Raw genomic sequence first — 21,977 nt, forward strand, 5'->3', positions numbered from 1 at the left:
TTCTGCCCACACCATTACTGGAGGTTAAGCAGACCCCCCAGGATATAGCGGCATAGATTAGCAAATTTAGCGGCACAAAAATGGAAATTTAGCGGCACAAATATGGAAATTTAGCGGCAATTTTGCGGCATTTTATTTTGCCATTTTTCCTACAACAAACACAGATATCTTAGTTTTTTGAGTTATTTAACACCATGAAGCTATGCATATTTGATTTATTTACAATGTAGACACTTTGTTTGGCTTCAAGGTGCCGATTTCGGGGCAAACTGCGAAATCCCGAAATCCTGGAGGGTTTGACTGAGATGTAGCACTGGTACTTCTGATCGCAATGCATAAAGTGTTTGAAGGAAGTCCTAAAGTCATGATTTCAGCTTTCTTCGAACACCAACAGCGAGTCATACTGACCCATACTGACATACGATACATATCGGTGCTCAACCATAAAATGGCGGAATACCACGTGAATCTAGAAGAGGTTCACACTACAAAAGTGGGTGATCCTGAAATAAGCAGAGGTGCTGATGAGTTAGGAAGCTTCAGAAGGAGGACACAAGAAAGTGGGAAAGGGAGAGCAGTTAAAACTGAAATGGGAAGTGGAGAGCAGGGGAAAGGGAGAGCAGGAAAAGAGGAGAAAAGATAACGGGCCCGGGGAAAAGAAAATGCCAAAGACAAAGGGAGGCCGAATGGAAGTTAAAAGAGAGGGGAATGGGTGAAAAATAAGAGAAGGGTAGGCAAACTGTGACCAGCAGGAAAAGAAAAGGAATGGGTAAGACAGTGAAAAACAAGAGAGGACATAAGATATTGGGAAATAGGCAGAGAATGTAGAAGAGTGAGAGCAAATGGGGAGAACTTGGAGGCAGAGCAAGAGACAAAAAGAGGATGGTAGACTGGAGTGAGCGTGAAGGGGAAGGGATTAAAAAGAAGGGTATTTAGACAGTGAGAGACAGAGTTGGGGGAAATATGAGGAGGGAAGAGGAAGGAAAGCGAGTGGGGCCGAATGGTTGGAGAGAAGAAGAGAGAGCGAAAGAATGAGAGAGAAAGAATGAGAGAAAAGGAAAGACAGAGGGAGTAGAGAAGAAGAGGGGGAACTACTAGTGTATGTGTGTAGAGTCAGAAGTGCGGGAAGGGGAATGGGAGACAGAAGCTGAGAGCGAAGGGGAAGAGAGTAAAAGAGAGATGGGGAGAGAGAGAGGGTTGTAATCTCACCCGCCCTGGCGCTCCCTGCACAGCTCATTTAGTGCACCCGAGGCCCGGCCTGTGAAAGGAGCAGCAGGCTAGGTTCTTCCTTGGGGATGAGAGGTTGTAAGGTCCTCGAGATGTGAATAATGCTACTGGAGGCCTCTGCAGGCGGGAGGGGCGCGGGGCATTCCTTTTCATCTGAGGCAGGCGCACATGTTCTCTACCATCTCCGATGTATAAGCTTGCTCATTTGTAATACCTGTGCTCCAAAAGGAGAAGAGGCGGGGAAGAGACACTCTGGGGCCCTCACGACTTTCTGGAGGGAAACCAGAAGCGCTCTCGAGCAAAGCGGTACTCTTGAAAAGGCTTGCGAATCAGAGCCCAGCAGGAAGTATTCCCAGAGGCCCGGTTCTACATTTAACTTTAAGGACTTTGCCAGTAGCGTAACTCAAGTTATCTTGCAAAAAATGTACAGCCATTTAACTGCAAAACGATGCCCGGCTATAATCAATGAACGCACAAAGTTTAAAGAGCTTATTTGAATCTCGACAGAAAATTAATTCGGCACTTTTTGTCTTAAAAAATATCGTCTTTTTAGAGAAAATTCATGGTCTATTTTTAAAGACGCCACACGCTGTAAGGGAAATACCCCCACCATTCGGTATTCAGATAAGCTCTGCCCGTTTACTGGTGTCTGCAATGACTAAACAACAGGGGCAGCCTGAACACCATATAAAAAAGCATTTCCGATTTAAATATCTTTCGCTTAGGAAGTTCCTAGAGAAGACCCTTGTGGCTGAAAAAATGTCGTGCTTGCCGCTATCTTGAGCAAGGAAAATGTTTGGCTAGAAAAATGCATAATCCCTGCACCTTCCTCCATCCTCTCACCACACAACATAACAACACTCTGACGCATGCTAGCATGCTAGCTAGCTAAATGCGTCCCAAAGACCTCAGTGCGCCACCTACCTGCACACATAGAAACCTCCAAAAATCGCAGAGAGCCCCCCAAGTGCCGGATTTCGCGGGCAGTTTTGTAAAAATCGCGGCATTTTTACAAAACTGCCGATTTCGCGATTTTTTTGCAAATCGCGAAATCGCGATATCCTGGAGGGTCTGGTTAAGGAATAAGTGGAATCCACAGCCAGTTGGGAGATTGCTCAATCTTTTCCAATGGTAGGCTGTGACGTGCCTCGAACCCCACCTCCGAGAAGGCTTAGAAAGTAGGCAAAGTGGCTATACCACCCTTACAACAAGACTTCAGTACACAACCCAACAAAAGGCAAGGGCCACCTTTTTGAAACATAGAACTGCTCTCACAAAGATTGATTTTCTTTGTCAATGCAATGTGTTATCCCCGTTTGCAACTACACTCTTGAAGGGGGTGCTCATGCACAAATCAGGGTAATATACCAGTTAAGTAATCTGTCCCCTGAAGTTTAAAATATCTCTCAAATAGGCTTTGAAATGGGGAACATCACATTTACGCAGCATTCCAGGTTTTGGGCTATCCTTTCTTCAAATAGTAGATTGCCTCTCAAACCTTCAACAGCTGCATTTCACACACTCCAACCTTTCGACCATATTTACAAAGAATAGCACCACTTCCAAAATGTTGTAGACTAATTATAGCATCTGAAGACAGAGACAACGTTATTCATCTGGTTTCAGACTAGATTATTATTTAACTTGCTGTCTGAATTATTATTTTTATGGAAAATGCAGCATTTTCTATCCAGACACAAATTTGTTGGTGATGGTACCTATAAAAGATGACAATCCTCGAAAGATGGCTCCTGGAAATAGTGTTCCATTTCAATGTCTAAGGGCCAGATGTACAACCATTTTTTGCGCTCACAAGCGGGGAACCAGGCCATTTGTGACTGAAAAATAGGTCTGCCTCATGTACAAACCCTATTTTGAGAGCCGCTAACCTATTACTGACTCGCAAAATAGGGTTTGCGACTCGCTATTATTTTTAAGAGCAGGCAGTGGTCCCAATTTTTCTTTTTTAAATGCATCCCATTTTTCTTTAAGAAAAACACACTTCATTAATAAAACTGCTTTATTTAAAAAGCAGTCACAGACATGGTGGTTTGCTGTCCCCAGTAAGCCACCATCCCTGGGAAAGCTTGCCATTCCCAATGGGGTTGCAAATTGCACCTGGCGCATGAATATATAAATTAAGCAAGCAATTTCCGACCCCATTAGGAATCGCAAACAGTATCTGAGAAACTGTTGTAAATTCTAATTTGTGAGTTGCCAATTGCGACCTGCAAAACAGTGCAATTTGCGACTCACTAATTGGAAGAGCCTTACATCTAGCCTCTAATCCATAAAAACAAGTATTGTCGTAGAACACTTCTCTGTATCCAGTCCAGTATTTTGTAATCTTCCAAAACGAATGCAGCAAATATGTACTTTGATTGCCTTGCAGTGATGCTCTGGCCGACTAGGACATTATATTTAAGAGTTCAAGGTTTTCACCATCATTTGCAAGTCTTGTGATAGTCCCAGGGCACAAGTCGTAAAAAAAGAAGTGGGGGACGCTGTCACCAGAAGTGACGTCATGACAGGAAGTGACGTCAAGAAAGGTGCCGAGCTCCTCGTCCCAGAGAGGCCAAAGAGTGAAGTCCAGCTGTTTGGCAGGGGGGATGGTGTCCCCCCGGTAAAAGAAGTGGGGGTACGCCGTCTACCCACGTGGTACCCCGACTCGAGCCCTGGATAGTCCTGTGGCCCAATAGGAAATGTAGGGGCATATTTACTAGTAAATGTCAGAATGCGAAGCTGCGGCAAATCTAGCAGCGCAGCACTCTGGCATTTCAAAACGCAGGGATGCGCCGTATTACTACAATAAGGTGCACTCCTGTGTTTTCACTAGCACTGGTGCTAAAAATAGCTGCCTAGCACCAATGCAGGCAGCCTTGCACGCATCACAGAACAAGGGCGCCTGCATTACAGGGAATGATTGTTTATGGGAAGGAAGGTGTCCCTTCCTACCCATAAACAATAATTAAATAGTGACGATTTGCTACTTTTATGTGTGCTGCTTCGTGCACATAAAAAATTATTAATGGCTCATTTCTATTTTGTGCTCCACAATGAAACACACATAGAAAAAGCAAAAACGTGGAGAAATAAAAGCATTTCTCATTGTGAGCCATTTTAACGCCTGCTCTTGCATGGTGTAAGTTTTTGGTGCTGCCACATATTTACACCTCCTTGTAAATCTGGGGCAGACCCAAAAAGCAATGGATGTTGCTGTGGAACTGTAAAAACCAAATGTGCAGAGGGTCAAAAGGGAAAATAATTTACCGACCTGTCAACTCATGCCCCTATAATCAAGGTAAAAAACACAGAAAGAGAAGACCAGGTCCAAGGTGGTGTGCTGCCCTGAATGGTGAACGAGGATCACACGGGTGCATGTGTGGAAGAATGTACTGAGTCACACTGGTCTGAGAAATTCCCATCAGACCACCCTCGTGGCGGCATATCATCATATGGGAATAGGCAGTCGCTCCATGCACCGCCCATACCATCAAGTGACGGTGCAGAAGAGGAAAGCGGCGCACTTAGCCACAGTCTTGCTCAAAGAATAGTACAGAATGAGTGCAGTGCTCTAGAAAAAGTCAATTTTAGCAAGCACTTTTTCTAGAGCCCTGCACTCATTCTGTACTATTCTTTGAGCAAGACTGTGGCTAAGTGCGCCGCTTTCCTCTTCTGCACCGTCACTTGATGGTATGGGCGGTGCATTGAGCGACTGCCTATTCCCATATGATGATATGCCGCCACGAGGGTGGTCTGATGGGAATTTCTCAGCCCAGTGTGACTCAGTACATTCTTCCACACATGCACCCGTGTGATCCTCGTTCACCATTCAGGGCAGCACACCACCTTGGACCTGGTCTTCTCTTTCTGTGTTGCTGTGGAACGCCCACAGCAACAACGATTACACGCCCCTTTGCGGCAGAAAGGGGCATATTTACAAGATGGTGTTAAACCAAGCTAAATAGCTTAACGCCACCTTGTAAATATTGATAATGGTGCTACATCAACGGAGTGTCAAAAAAAGTGATGCGTTGGAGGCGATAGGGACTAGTAAATATGCCCCGTAGTCTTTCTAAACTTCATTTGTGTGACTCAAATAGCAAGTCCATTGGAGACTTAGAGCATCTTTCTAGGCGGTGCCCACATTCTAAGAACAATGCTAAACTCTCCTGCGTCTGACTGTGCATGCATTATGTCATTTCACACAAGATTAGCCTGAATCGGTAAGCGAATGAGTTATGACAAAATAGTTTGAAGAGGTGTGTTTTCAGTTCTTTACAAAATGCCAGTATTTCTGGGTTAAGTCTGATGTGATTAGAAATAGAGTCCCATAATAATGGTGGCAAGAGAAGAGAATACATGTTTCAAAGTTTTGCTTTTCTAGGTCTAAGGGATCTCAGAAACAGTCTGTCTCTGTTCCCTTTGTTATTTTTTACATCCATGAGTTGCAGTCCTTTTTCAAGTAGAAGGATAAACCAGTATGCACATTTTTGTGGGTTATACATACAATCTTGAATTCAGTCCTTGCTTCCACCAGAGACCAGATCCACAGCAGATGTTTCAAGATGAGTGTGATATGGTCCAAAGCTTTGGTCTTTTAACCAAACATGGGGCAGAATGGAGTCTAGCTCTTAGTTGAAGATTTGGGTGGGCCAGCTATTATTATATGTCCTCTGTCTACGTGCTTGAGAACAAGTGCCTGCAGTGGCGGCTCCTCGGCTAAGGTGGAGAAGCGTCACCCCCCCTGCCATGAAGCAGAAAAAGAAAGGAAAATATTAAATGATAATAATGTAATGTTATTATTGTTTTACTTTGTCCTCTTGCTGTGGCGGCTAACATCAAGGGGTGGGGCTGGGCTGCAGAACAGGTATAATGGTAGAACACTCCTAAGTGCGCAGTGACCGATTTTACCGGCCCTCTCAAGCCGCCCAAAAAAGGCACATTTCCCTGTTCTCAATGCAAGGTAGATTTCAGCCTGGGTGGAGAACATGCCCACCACTCCAGCCCTGGCTGAGTGCTGTGTCACGGCGCTCAGACCAATCACAACTCTGCATTGCAGCTTTGTAATTGACTTTGGGGAACGTGGGAACCCTGGTGCTTCCTATTTCTCCGAAGAAGCCGGGAAGAGGACGCAGGAAAGTGGGCGGTGGCCAGACAACCGTCCGGCTGGGAGGTAAGTATTTTATTTTAAACCCCGGCCTCCCCACTACTGCTTCCCGGTAGCAGCAGCGACTGAGTGTCTGAACTATATTTATGAAGTATGAGGGCAGGATGAAAACCTTTAGCTTCTTGATGTAGATGATAAGCAGCAGATTGAGGTAGTTTGGAACATGTTCATTCAAGTTTAGATCTTGGTCGATGATTAAAGCCATTATTAAAACATGATGACAATCCATGCAGACTGCAGAGCTCTCACAAAGCTGTGGAGCATATTCAAAGTAAAAGGGCTAGGAAATGAGGGAGTAGTAAAGTCAACATGCCACAAACCTCATCCAGCAGATGAAGGGCAGCAAGAACATGCTCTACAAGGCAGCAAGACTGTAGTAAAGACACTATTTAGTCTCCTTGGAGAATCACCATGCCTGGTACTTTTTCAAACCACTCAAAGGCAAGCCCATGCCAGTCTTTGAGTGGTAGGCTCTTTGAGCTTCTACTTTACCTCTCATTACCTCTGGGCCGGTCACCCCACGCACCTCGCATACCCCGTGAGTGTGCCCAGGCTGCCCCCGTTCCCGCCAAGTGCCGCCGCTGCCTGCAGCTGGGCCTCCGGCCCTCGACCGCCGGTACTGCATCTGATCTGCCTTGGTTGTGTAAATTGTACTTTCTGCTAACTTTGCTGCCTTTTTCCTCCGTGTAAATTTGCTTTTGTTCGCTGCTAATCTCTCGTCCTCTCTTTGCCCCTTGTTGTTGTGCCCAGCCCCTGCCGCGTCATCGCCCTGTGTAAACTGTACTTCTGCTAACTTTGCTGCCTTTTTTACTCTGTGTAAATTTGCCTCTGCTTCCTGTTAATCTCTCGCACTCTGTTTGCCCCTTGTTGTTGTGCCCAGCCTCTGCCGCGTTTCCCGCCACCTCCCCGCTCCCTGCCGCTGCCCCCTTGCAGCCCCGCCCCCTTCCCTCGATCGGCCTTCCCATTCGCCGCCCCGCTCCCGCCTCCCAGCTGCTCCTCCCTCGCTCCGCCCCCCCCACTCACCACATATGGCAGAGTGGCAAACGCGCAGCGTTGACGTGCAGCAGGCGCGCCCTAAGCGCGCCGAGGGCGTGCCAAAGGTAAGCCCATCTGCGCCCGTCCACGCCTGGACTGCGCCCAGCGCCCGAACTCCTGGCCCCCGCAGACACCAGCCCACCCGCCGGACCTACGACGCCACCGACCTCAACGCACTCAACACCGGCCGGATCCCTGGATGCTACAGAGCCACCCCGAGACGCACCCATAAACCCTTCAGTTGCCACTCCTGCAAGTTCTCCTGCATCCGAACCTGCACTGCACCCGCACCCACCAAGCCGAGAACCAGCAGCAACCACCTGCAGTGCATCCTGCTCAACACCCGCTCCGTCCACAGACACGCCGTGGAGCTCTGGAACCTGCTCGACACAACATCACCAGACGTCGCCTTCCTCACGGAAACATGGATGAAAGCCTCCTCACCGCCCGACATTGCCATCACCATCCCGGACGGATACAAGATCACCCGGAGGGACCGCGGCAATCAGACCGGAGGGGGCCTCGCCATCATCCACAGGAACACCATCCGCATCACGACCAACACAGATGACACCCTCACATCCGCCGAACACCTGCACTTCCAGATACACACCGACCCCAAGACCACCCTCAGAGGCACCCTCATCTACAGACCCCCGGGACCACGCACACAATTCAGCGAAGACATCGCCGACTTCATCAGCCCGCACGCCATCCCCTCCGCTGACTACATCCTCCTCGGGGAACTCAACTTCCACCTGGAGAACAACAACGACCGCAACACCACCACCCTGCTGGATAACCTCACCAACCTCGGTCTCAAGCAGCTGGTGACCACCCCCTCCCACTACGCCGGACACACACTTGACCCCGTCTTCTCCTCCAGCAAGGACATCGCCTTCAGCCACGCCACCGGACTCCATTGGACGGACCACAGCTGTGTCCACTTCAGCTTCAGAAAGAACACAATCCACCACCACCAGTAACAGGTTGCACGCAGAAGCTGGAACAAGATTACAGCCGACCAGCTTGCCGCATCCCTGAGCCAGGACACCCCCGCCAGCTCAGCGAACCCCAGCCAGGCCGCCAACACCTCACGAAGTGGATCAGCAACTGCGCAGACGACCTAGCCCCCCTGAGGACCCCGCCCAGCAGACCTGGCAGTAAGAAAGCACCTTGGTTCACCGACGAACTCAAGAGCTCCAAGAAGAACTGCCGTGCCCTCGAGAGAGCCTGGTGCAGAGACCCAACACCAGACAACATGACCACCCTCAAGCTCGCCACCCGAAAACACCACCAACTGATCCACACCACCAAGAAAACCGCATTCAAGGAACGACTGGACAACAATGCCCACAACAGCAAGGAACTCTTCAACATCGTCAAAGAGCTCTCCAACCCCAGCGCCGGAAACAACGACATCACCCCATTGCAAGACCTCTGCAATTCCCTCACCTCCTACTTACACAACAAGATCGCAGACATACACAACAGCTTCAGCACACAGCCGACGCACCCCACGACCGCACCTGCACCCCCCACCACCACCCTCCGCGCCTGGACCCCGTTCTACACCGAAGAAACCCGACGCACGATTAACTCCATCCACTCCGGATCTCCAACCGACCCCTGCCCTCACCACGTCTTCAACAAGGCCGACGCTATCATCGCACCCCACCTGCGGGACATCATCAACACCTCCTTCGACACCGCTACCTTCCCGGAGAGCTGGAAACACGCCGAACTCAGCCCTCTACTGAAGAAACCATCAGCGGACCCCACCGAACTCAAAAACTACCGCCCCTTCTCGCTCCTCCCGTTCCCGGCCAAAGTCATCGAGAAGACCGTCAACAAGCAGCTGGCCGCCTTCCTCGAGACAAACGGATCCCTCGACCTCTCGCAGTCTGGCTTCCGGGCCAACCACAGCACCGAAACCACCCTCATCGCAGCCACTGATGACATCCGAGCCCTGCTCGACAACGGGGAAACAGCGGCCCTCATCCTCCTGGACCTCTCCGCGGCATTCGACACTGTCTGCCACCGCACCCTAGTGCAGCGCCTCAGCAACGTCGGAATCCAAGAGAAGGCACTAGAATGGATCATCTCCTTCCTCGCCGGAAGGACACAGAGAGTCCGCCTCCCCCCGTTCAGATCAGAAGCCACCGAAGTCATCTGCGGCGTTCCTCAAGGCTCCTCGCTCAGCCCCACCCTCTTCAATGTCTACATGAGCCCCCTCACGGCCATCGCATGCCATCACAACCTCAACATCATCTCTTACGCCGACGACACTCAGCTGATCCTCTCCTTCACCAACGACCCCGCCACCACCAGAGCCAACTTACACGAAGGGATGAAAGACGTAGCTGAGTGAATGAGGAACAGCCGCCTGAAACTGAACTCAGATAAGACAGAAGTCCTCATCCTGGGATCTTCGCCCTCCGCCTGGGACGACTCCCGGTGGCCCCCTGCCCTGGGCAACGCACCCAAACCGACAAACCACGCACGCAACCTGGGTTTCATCCTGAACTCCTCCCTCTCCATGACCAGACAAGTCAACGCCGTCTCCTCGTCGTGCTTCAACATCCTGCGCATGCTACGTAAGATCTTCCGGTGGATCCCCACCGAGACCAGGAAGACGGTCATCCAGGTCTTCGTCACCAGCCGACTGGACTACGGCAACTCCCTCTACGCCGGAACCACTGCCAAACTCCAGAAGAGACTCCAGCGGATCCAGAACTCCTTAGCAAGACTCATCCTGGACATCCCCCGGCACAGCCACATCTCCGGACCCCTGAGAGACCTGCACTGGCTCCCGGTCAACAAGAGAATCACGTTCCGACTCCTCACCCACGCACACAAAGCCCTACACAACCAAGGCCCAAGATACCTCAACAACTGCCTCAACTTCTACACTCCCACACGCCAGCTTCGATCGACCAACCACGCCCTCGCCGCCGTCCCCGCATCCGAAGAGCCACCACAGGAGGAAGGTCCTTCTCCTACCTGGCTGCCAAGACGTGGAACTCCCTCCCCACCCACCTCCGTCTGACCCAAGAGTACCTCGCCTTCAGGAAGCAGCTCAAGACCTGGCTGTTCGAGCAGTAGCGGTCCCCCCCTCTCCAAGCGCCTTGAGACCCTCCGAGTGAGTAGCGCGCTATACAAATGCAATGATTGATTGATTGATTGATTGTTGAGTTTGAGAAAGAAATGTCAATCAATGAATTGTGACATACTTATTTTACTACACACCAAGCTTTTGGTCACATACTGCTATTTTGGTCATGGTGACCAAAGTAATGACAATACTAGTCACTGGCTGGCGCTGTGGGTTGAGTTATATGTATGGATATATAGGTGATGCCACATGATTGGACTGAGGAAGCTGACTTTGAGATGGAGCTTTATGTCTATGTGGTAATAGAATGTTAACAAGTAGGACTTGAAATGTGTCAGATGGAATGGACATTGAAGGGTCAGTTGATGCTGAACACTGGCTGGATAAGGTTCCCTCCATAAAGCGGACTAGCTTAGTACATATTGTAGTCCCTTGGAGTTAATAATACACCACAATTCTGGAAATCACCAAAACGACAAGGCACCTCAGCAGTGGTGTATGAGGAGCTGGCATTACCTTTCATTGGATTAAAAAGTAGGAATTAAGGATGTGGTTTGATATCACTTATTGAAATGTATACTCACTGGCACAGTGTTTTGAATTCTTAGTACTTCTGTGGTGGTGATGTATTCTGCTGAGAGTACATAGAAATTTGGGGATGCACCTGGATAGGACATCGGAGTAGGTGTGCTTTGGCTGAGGCAGTTGGTGTCGGTTTGGAGTGCCCAATCTTCTATAGAAAAAGATATCAGGAACGTGAGAGCCATTTTGGAAGATTGGGATGCATCCAAGAGGACTCAAGCATAATCTACTGTCAAAATAGAGAAGAAGGGAAACCGGGGACATTGTGCATATTTGGGAGCATGAAAGTGAAGATTAAACAACAAGCCCTAATTGCCAAAAGAAGCGATGCGCTAACGGCTTACTGGGTGGCCAACTTGGAGCGTTGGGATGCAGCATATTCATTGCAGTAATTTTTAGGTTGAAGGAAATGTAACTATCGGAGGGATTTGAATATTGAATCATTGGGTATTATGAGGAGCGACTAGCAGGTGGGGAAATGGAGTGGAGCAGTGGTGATGGTCCCATCTGGATTAAGGTCAGGAAATCTAGCGCAAGGTAACTGTGTGCTGAGGTGAGGGGTGCCTGGAACAGTGATAGGCACACTTTAAGCAAGCAATGGTTAAAAGATTGAAAATTGATGGAGAGGTGCTTATGACAGTGATAGGCACACTTTCAGTCTATTACAGTGGTAGGTTCACTGTACATTTTTGGAACGGTGTGAGTCTGTGATTGATGGAGCAAGGGTTCATTTTTTAGGTCTCGGCTGGCGTGGCTGAGAACATGTGTAGCTCGCTCGGCGAGATTGAATGATTTAGAGGACTTTCAGTAAAGAGCTTAAAGCTCCGCCCCTCTTTCCCATTGACTGGCGTCACCATTTAGGCTAAACGGTGGCCAGCCATTGGAAAAGAGCTTTTTGTGAACTTTCTCCTTTTCAGAAGGCCCACTTGGACTGGCTTGTCTGGTTTCCTCCTGACGCAAAAGGTTTCTTATCTTTATGAGGCCATGTGTTTCAAACACATGGCCCCATAAAGACAAGCTCCGCAGTGTGTTTATTTTTGCATCTGGCTTTCACTTTAAAGTGAAAGTGAGATCCAAAAATAAACAGTGACTGACTAGCAAGCGTTTTTTTTGCGTGCGTTCTTCCCTTGTTCCAAACTCCCTGTTCTCCCATTAGATATTGGCACTGATTGCAGCGAGGACTCAAGAAAATATATATTATGACCCGGGTTGCTCTGGATGTTGACATCTGTGTGTAACCTCCCAGTCACAAGAAACAATCATGGGTTGGCTAGCTTGGACAATTTTCCTTCCGAGGTCTTCAAAATGAGTGGCCTTATTCGGGTAATAGAAATGATTTCAGCAGAAAGAAACATTTTGTCTTTCTTTGTGCGCCTTGTAAATGGACCCTGTTGTTATTACGTAGTGCTCCACAACTCTGTCTTTTGTGGCTGTGAGTATCTCTTGAGTGGGCTCATCCTCAGAGGATTCCAAAGTCTGGGCCGTCGACCTTGGGGGGCAGGGCTACCGGGCACCTTGTACTTCTGTGTGGCCGCGTGCTTTCCTGTTGCTTCCGGGAAAGTGCTCCCTCCTGCCTGTGATTATGACTATAATTATTATTATGATTGCAGGGTTATGTTCCCTGGGGTGTATCACCCGGCTCCCGTATCTGTGCTGCGCCTGTGTCGTCCTATTTTCCCTTGCCCTTTGCACTGCACGTGTATGCTTGTGAGTGCGCGCGTGCGCGCCTGCATTCTTTATGCATCAGAGCCTGCTTTGTGGAAATGATGGCTATCCTTAATAAGTTCTTGTAGTAGATAGACAGTTGCCTCGAATATTGACAGCTGCCCTCTCAGTTGCCGGTAGGACCTCGCACCATAAGAGTGAGGAGGGAAGCGTGGCCTTACACTGCTCGTCATTGAGTAGTACGTCGGGGGTCATGAGTTTTCTGTAGATTGAAGGTTTGCCTTTCTCCCATTTAACTATTTCCTTATCTTTTACTGCGCCTGTGTGTGTATTGTTGTATTGTATTGCAGACGTTATAAAGCGCTTACTAACGCCATGTGGGGGCACTGAGGCGCATGCACAGTGTAGTTCTTGGAATGTGCACGGTTACCCTGCACGTTTGAAAAGGCTTTCAGCCCAGGCCAATCCTTCGGGGAGAGTTCATCAGTTAGAAATCAAGGGTGCCCTATCAGTCCACACACAGAAGAAGAAATATTAGGCCTAAGGCATTATGGTTTTATTGGCGCATAAGACCTGGATTCTACGGAAGTGTGTTAGTTACAGTGATGTTTATGTAAACAAGGGCCTCTTGTTCTTCTCCTGCGCCCCAGGGTTGGGCATGGTGAGTTTCAGAGGGGTCTTTGCTGTACTGAATGTGTTGCCCTCCTGATGCGCCGGCTGTTAGAAGGTCTGAGGCTGATGGGAAGGGATGCCCATCAGCCACGGTGTGGGTGGAAAGCCTGTATTCTTCTTTCACCAGCCTCTACTTCCAAGCCTGTCTGGACCTGGAAGACTGGCAGACCCGTGGAAGAAATTACAGAACCAACAGGGTTTCCTTTCATGACTGGGGACAACCAATCCCCACCTGTAGAACAACACCAGCCTTAAAATGTACACCCAACAGCGCCTAGAGCTGTGTCAATCATACCTTGCGGCTACAGGATGAGGATGACATTCTCCACCTGTATTGAGGTTGAAGCATACGTCTACACTCACGGAGGCAGACACACACCCAACCACACTAACCCTCCCCTCCACACGCAGATTCCCACAAAAGGCCAGATGGAAAGAAGCTCTCAGCCTCAGGCTGCAGAAACACACCCACTACACACAGGCACACGCACACAATCACTCACATACACAAATATATACACATATGCAACACATAGACAACACATAGACATACTGGGGAATAGAAATCGCTACGTATAAACACAAACACGCGCGCACACAGAGCATAATCTTATCCCCATTCCCCAGATAGAGACGCACACATATCAATGCACATGACATATACACACAAAAACAGAAGCACATATAGACAAGCAGGCACTTCCAAGAAAACAATTTACACAGGCAGCGATGAATAGGGGAGACAAAAAAGCAGAGTGGGTGGGGAGGAGGGAGGATGTGGAGAGAGCGAAAGGATGCTCAGAATGATAGATAGACAGACAAATAGATACATAGACAGACAGACAGACAAACAGGCAGACTTCATATTTGGAGGAACATACTGCGAACATATTCTTTCCCTCAGCAGCCCTCTAGATTTTCCCTGTCTTGCCCTCCCTCTCCAATTTGCTTCTCCCCAGTCACGACGCACCGCATGCCTTCCTAGATGATGTGTGAGCTCTGCGCTGACCCCCAGTTCTCTCTGGACCCCGTCCTGTCATGAACAGCTCTGTCAGGAGTCAGGAGCGCGGCGCGTGCTCTTCATGTCTGTTCTCCGCCTGTTCTGTTGAAAGACGTTGGTGTGCTGCGCCCAGTTCCATGCGTCGGTATAGTTAGGCGCTTTATTGCACAGTAATGAGGTAAAGGGCAATTAAATGAATGAAGTCACTGCAAGGCTCATACTCAAATTGACTGTCAGTTGCAGGTTCAAATTCGAACTGAACACCGTGCAGTGGGTCCCGGCCTCCGTTTCCAGGCACAAGCAGCCCCTTTGATGTATCGATTCAATCTAAATCTACTGTATTCTATTCTCTTTTTAACTATTTTAACAAAACATGTATTCATGGAGAGCTTTACACCGGCGTGTATGTTTATTTTGGTAAGCTTCACATGTGTTTGTATTTTTCGAGAATCCGCGACTTAAACAACCCGTGCATTTGGTGAAGCCAAATGTGTAGAGTGTGCTGTGAGTTAAGACAAGTTAAAACAAGCATTGGAAATGCAATAATTCTCACCTTTGATTAACTTAAAGCCATTTGCTTTGCTAATGGTATTGCTAGGGCCTGATTTTGATCACTATCTTATCACTCTAGATCTCAACCCCGTTCTGGTCCACTGAACCTTTGTTGCCTGTCATTGAGGAAAGGAAGTGCATCTCTTACCAGGTTAGTTCAATCAATAATGGACTCGGCTCGGAAAAACCACAGACTACTTCTAAGTTTAAAGATTTATTATAAGGTTAAGATTAATTGCAGGTACAGGCATCTCAAAATGAGATTCACAAGATATACGGGCCCAACTACATACATGTGCTCCCTGAAAGCCCTCAGGCGAGCAAAGAATACTACGACCACCAACTCTAAAATTAAAAGGGCTGCTAGCATAGACACATATTGAGATCTCTCCGTCATTTACAGCAGGAGTGAAAATTCAGGTTAGGCTGTCCCTACCCTGTTCTGGATGGTATCCCTACTTAACAAAATCTCAACCTATCAAAAGGTGTCAGCTGTGAATGACTTCCTAGGAAGATCACCCACTCTTAGTCTCTTGGTGAAAACCTATAATCCTCCAGTCATGACCCCTCTCTGCCTACCCATCCGCTCTCTCGAGGGTCCTCAGGCATCTGCTCTAGCTCCACCCAGGGGTGCTGTCCCTAATACAAAAATACAACAACATTCGAGACGCCCCTCGTGAGACGCCCATCACGTGGTCTTGATTCTGGCTCTTTCCATGATGTTTCTCGTCTGGGCCTCGTGCGTTAGTGTTGACCTTGCTTCTCAGACTCTTCTCCGGCCCGCCGATACCCCCCAAACATTCCGGAATCCTCCTACATGTCTACATCAGTAACTGAACAGAACTCTATTCATCCAATTTATTAATTTGAACCCCCTCACATTCGCAGACAGACATCCGTAGCTCGATCCCCATCTCCATAGACTTCTAACAGAAGTCTGCAACTTATTTCCTGACACAAGTCGGCCTGTTCCAGTACGTGCAGATTTAAACCCTTTTTTCATTTCAGGCCTACAACCCTACTTGCAGCAATTAAACTAAAATAACATGTTAGCATCATTTCTCGAATAATAAAACACATCTATTGAATATAAATCTAACGAATAATAAAATCATTGTAACATTAGTGCAGTCCATGTTGATGAAATGTGAACCCTTCTAATCCCTTCTGGCCTGGCCATGCGGCCTATCCTTTTCTGTGCTTTGCTGCACGACATTTTCTCCATTAGCAGCTACATAACATGGACTATGATTTATCACATCTAATAAGTTTATGCATTTTGTACTCATTTCTGTATTAGTTCCACTTCTATATGAAATCTCTAGATTAACTACACATTTCGAAGTATATGTGTATATAATTTCAGCACTCATAGCATTTCTCCTTATGATTTGTGCCTACTACTTGTAATTCTGACGTACTCATACATTTCGTTCAGTTTGCGCTCTCTCAGTTCCCCCCTTTGATGACCTCTCGGGGTCATCACCAACAATTAAACTGAACTAATTGCTAAAGTTCCTCGTTTCTGAGTTTCTAGAGCCCTCAGGCTCCTGTACTGATTGTCTTGTATTGCAGCCAATCTCTGTAGCTGTTCTCTCCTGGATCTCTCCAATCTCCTTGATCTATACCATCGGTATGACCTCACCAATCCCCACAACATGATCACACAGATCACTATTATGATGATAGGTTTCAGTATATACCAAACAAAGCTTCTCCCTATGTTGGCGAACCAACCTCCAACATTTCCCATTCCATGACCCACTTTTTCCCAAACATTTTCTTTTGACAAGTCTTCGATCTCTTTGTGAATATTAGTTATATTCAAAATGACCTTATCAAGTGGTTTTGAATTGTCTGGAATGTAAGTGCAACATTCCTGGACCTTCAAAGCCTTACAGACTCCGCCCTCTTTTGCTAGCAGGACGTCTAATGCAAGACGGTTTTGAAGTACCATGGCCCTTATCGATTGCATCTCTCCTTCCACCAGCATTAAGGACCTAGCAGTGCTGGCAGACAACCTGTCTACAACTGTAGCCAGTCTCCTGATTTTGACATCATTCAGGATCAATCCTAAAAGAGGAAATGCAGCTCCAAATACATCTCCAACCATTTCTGCATCTCCTAGGTCTCTTCTCCCTCTTGCTGAGGCTTTGCCCTCGATGATCTCTAAGTCCTGGGCATGGTATATTTTGGGGAAGACAATTGCCAGGTAACATGATCCATACCAATTGTCAGGCAGTCTCACGTAAGCATTTCTTCCACATACAAAATATACATTTGGAATCACTTGCATTCCTTTCAAGAAGTCCTTTGTGTAATATTCTAATCTAAAAGCATGTTCACAACTGACTTCTCCTACAAATACATTTTCGTAATACGTTTTGCTTCTGTGAAGACATAACTTCCCTCTTTGTGTGCGATCTAAGGCTATTGGACCACTACTACCCTTTCTCTTGTGTGCCTTCTCTTCCTCGGTCCAATCTGTTTTCCATTGTCCTGATTTTTTTCAGAATCTTTTGCCTTCTGTATCGATCATCCACTTGCCCTATAAACTTCTTCTCGACTTCTGACACCTTGCATGTCAGGTTATTTCTGCGGGCATGTGAAGTATCTAAGGTAATCCAAGGAATGAAGAACTTGGCCAATCTGTCTTCACTCTTCCAGTAGTCCCACTTGTTCATCTGCTTATAATTCAGGACTTCCGGTAACACTGAATCATAATTGGAGAAATAGTATTCAAAACTATCTCTCCCATAAAATATACTAAGCAATAAGCTACATGTAATGCCATATGTCAACGGGAGGTGATGATATCTAATGCCTTCATCTACAGACGCCGGCAACTGCATGCAGACGTAGCAGTCCTTGACCTCCATGGCATCCACGTATTCATACAAAAGTTTAGCATAAGCATTAGACCTATAGTCGCCTTGGGACTCATCCATGTGTAACCTACGGGCTTCTGCTGCTAATAACGCCTTCTCCTGTATGTTTTCCCCCTTCTTACCAACAACAGTGGGTTTTGGTGTCACTACAGATTTTTCGTCTGTTACCTCTGCCTCACTTTCATGTCCCATTACATAGGAAACTGTGACTACTAAAGCTATAAGAAATATCACTCCTACTATTAGTGTGCCTATTATACATTTGGCTCTACGGTTTGGGCTACCGGCTTCCATTTCGTCAGATAGTGCAATTCTCTCCCTTTATTCCAGCACAAAGTTCTTTTCTTTTCGTTCCTTTACAGTCTCTTTTGCTCCTTCAGTCTTTAGAACCACACAATTGGAAGCTGGCAATCCTCTTTGCAAAGTCTTTTTGAGCTTTTAACACAGACAACCCTAGCCCTTCTCCGTCAACTTATAGGAAAGTCTCTAAGATTCTCTGCTTCCTAGGCGCTAGGTAATCTTCTTTTTTCTTGCTTATTTACAAAGTCTTTTAAGCATCTACGATTAGGCTTGAGCCTGCGGCTTGAACAGCATAATTCAATATTTCCAATCGAAGAATGTGTTCTTCATGGCATGTTATCTTGGTTCCAAAGTCGGGGAATTGCAGTTCGGTGAAAAACATGTGCTTTAACTTGCTTAAGCGGGGAGGGTTGGGGAGTGTGAACGTTAGTGACCCTTCTGCTTCGACTCCGGGCACTAACAGCTGTACTTCCACTGTGATGATGGGTTCAGAGCTGGACACCAGCACTGCTCTGATCCTCCCTGTCGCTCGTTCCCAAGACATCTGTCGCCAGATATGTCCACTCAGGGGTGGCGTATCTTCTATTAGGCACACGTACTCTTCTCGATCTCCTTAGGCCTGGTGCTTCAGAGCCCTGAGCACCTTCTTCCGGGTCTGAGTCTTCAGATATCGGAGCAAGGGTTCTCTCTGGAGTTGACCTCAGGCTTGAACTCCTTCTTTGCGGCCAACTGGCTTCTCCACGCCTTACCCTTCTGCTCCTTGCTCTTCTGCTTTGTTCTCGCTCTCTTTCAGCTTGATCAGTGTCTGATTCGTACTCCCAGCTACTTTCTCCTTCTGTAGCGTCGTCTGTTTCACTGTTGTACTGACCGTCCTCAGCTTGGTCAGACACGTTCCCAGCTTCTTCTGGCACCTCTACAGCTTGGCTGGCCCCCTCTATGGCTTCTCCGTCCGCAGCTGGACTTACATCCGAGAGAGGAGCTGTTTCTTCCAGAGGTGCTGGAACTCTCCGCGTATGAGACGCGTGGATCCAATTGGGCAAGCCTCCCACCTTCACAGCGGTGTTCGTGATCAGGATGATCTGGTAGGGCCCACGCCAACGAACATCTAGGCAGCTTCTTCTTACGTGCTTTTTCACAATCACCCAGTCTCCGGGACACTGGTCATGGCACAAGTCCTGGCACGACGGGACCTCGGCAGCCTGCACCTGAAGAGATACAGAATGAATGGCGTCAGACAGCCCCTTACAATAGTCCAGGATCATATCATCTGTGATGTTTAACAGTGCAGCCGTCGGTACAGACGGCAATCTCATTGCTCTCCCCATTAATACTTCGTGGGGTGACAATCCCGTTCTTCTGTCTGGGGTACTACAGATGCTCATAAGGACCAATGGCAGCGCATCAGGCCAACTCAGAGACGTTGATGAACACATTTTGGCAATCCGAGCTTTGATGGTGCCGTTTATCTGTTCCACAATTCCTGATGCTTCTGGTCGATAACTACAGTGCAATTTCTGGTCTATGTTCAGGGCCGCACAAATCATCTTCACAAGCTCGCTATTGAAATGGGTTCCCCTATCTGATTCCAAAGAGGCCGGTACCCCGAAGCGTGGAATGAGCTCCCTAAGCAATAACTTGGCTACTGTGAGGGTGTCACACCTGCGTGTAGGGTATGCCTCGACCCATCTGGAAAATATGCAAACAACCACCAGGACATAACGAAGGCGGTTGCACCTTGGCATCTCGATAAAATCGATTTGTATCCTATTGAATGGACCTCCAGACCTCCCTATGTGACTCAATGCAACTGGTGTTCTTTTTCCTACATTCAGCTGCTGGCAGGTCACACAACGCTGGCACACGGCTTCTGCTGCTACTCTGAACTTAGGGTTGTACCAGGTTTGTCTGAATACTCTCAGCATAGCATCTTTCCCTAAGTGTACTGGACCATGGATTTGTCTGGCCATTGGGCTCACCATCTCATTTGGTAACACTGCCCTTCCATCTGCTGAAACCCAAAAATGAGCCTCACCCATCACACATCCTGCCTTTTCCCATGTTTGCTTTTCAAAGTCGGATGCGTTTTCTTGCATGCATTTCAGCTCATCCCAAGAGTCGACAGTTTCCAGTATCATGGCTAATTCAGTTCTTACATTTATTCCGCCCACTTCCACTTCTGTGAAAGAGTACCCTTGTTCTGCACAGTACCTCGCGACTTCGTCGGCATATCTATTGCCTTGTGACACGAAGTCCATATTCCTAGTGTGGGCGGTACATTTTACAACTGCAATGCCTGCTGGACATTGCAAAGCTTCTAACAGTAAACGCACAAACTCTCCATTACGAATGGGAGAGCCCGAAGAGGTCATGTAACCTCTTTGAGACCATAACTGCCCGTAATCATGAACTACCCCGTAACCGTATTGGCTGTCGGTGTATATGGTGACTCGAATTTGGTTGCTTGCCAGGCAGGCACGCGTCAAGGCAATAATTTCAGCTACCTGAGCGGAGTGTACTCCTTCCAGGCATCCAGCTTCCACAACTCCAGTAATTGTACATACAGCGTAAGCTGCTCTTAATTGCCCAACTTCGTCTCTTACACATGAGCCATCGACAAAGAAAACTTCATCGGGGTCAGTCAGTGGCTCATCCACGATGTCGGGTCTCGGTTTGGTGCATAGTTCAGTCACATCAAGGCAATCATGGTCTGTACATACATCATCATCAATGTCACCTGGGAGTGGCATCAAGGTAGCAGGGTTCAAAACAGAGCATCTCTTGAGGGTCACGTTCTCTGCCGCAAGAATGACTTGCTCATAGCGTGTGAGCCTGCTATTGGTCAGATGCTGTGTTTTGGTCCTGGTCATTAGCAATTCAACAGAATGGGGCACATACACCTCTAACGGGTGCCCCATTACAATATTTTCACAACGCTCAATGCTGACACCTGTTGCAGCAACGGATTTGAGACATCCGGGCAACGCTGCGGCTACTGGATCTAAGGTAGCCGAGAAATAGGCGACTGGTCTACGGGCATTCCCATGAATCTGAACCAAAACAGACAAAGCACAACCCTCTCTTTCACAACAGTAAAGCAAGAATATTTTATCGTAATCAGGCATTCCCAGAGCAGGAGCACGACACAGGTCCTCTCTCAACTGCAGGAACGCCATCAAACAGTCCTTGTCCCATGGTACCGGATCACTCACCTCCTTGTGCGTCAGTTTTTGCAAGGGTTTTGCTTTCAGTGAAAAGTTCGCTATCCACTGTCGGCAATACCCCACCATCCCTAGGAACATCCTGACTTCTCTTTGTGTCTTGGGCGCATTCATCTTCATGATGGCCTCTATTCTGTCTGGGGACACCTTCCGTTTCCCTTTCTCAATCCTGTGCCCCAAATACTGCACTTCTGTCAGGCAGTACTGCAATTTTCCCGGGGACACATTATGCCCATTTACAGCTAGGTGATTTAATAAAGCAATGGAGTCCTCCCTGCAAGCTTCCTCAGTTTCTGACGCCACAAGCAGGTCGTCTATGTACTGGACCAGAACTGACTTCTGGGGCAGCACTAGACTTTCAAGATTTTTCTTCAACAGCTGATTAAAGATCGATGGGCTCTCTGTATACCCCTGTGGGATACGACACCATGTCAATACGCGACCTTCTAGCTTAAAAGCGAAAAGGTAATGGCTATCCTCGTCCAATGGGATCGAAAAGAAAGCCTGACACAGGTCTATCACGGTAAACCATTCAGCTTGGAACGGTATCTGA

The 21,977-nt window shown here is 47.8% G+C and overlaps 1 protein-coding gene across 1 annotated transcript in view; it reads left to right on the forward strand.

Moving 5' to 3' along the window:
* Nucleotides 1-21,977, forward strand: part of IFNLR1 (interferon lambda receptor 1) — a 271,583-nt gene that overhangs the window by 28,723 nt on the left and 220,883 nt on the right. The gene's annotated exons all lie outside the window — the stretch shown is intronic.

This window comes from Lissotriton vulgaris, chromosome 2_1, assembly GCF_964263255.1.
Source record: "Lissotriton vulgaris chromosome 2_1, aLisVul1.2, whole genome shotgun sequence".
Taxonomy (NCBI): domain Eukaryota; kingdom Metazoa; phylum Chordata; class Amphibia; order Caudata; family Salamandridae; genus Lissotriton; species Lissotriton vulgaris.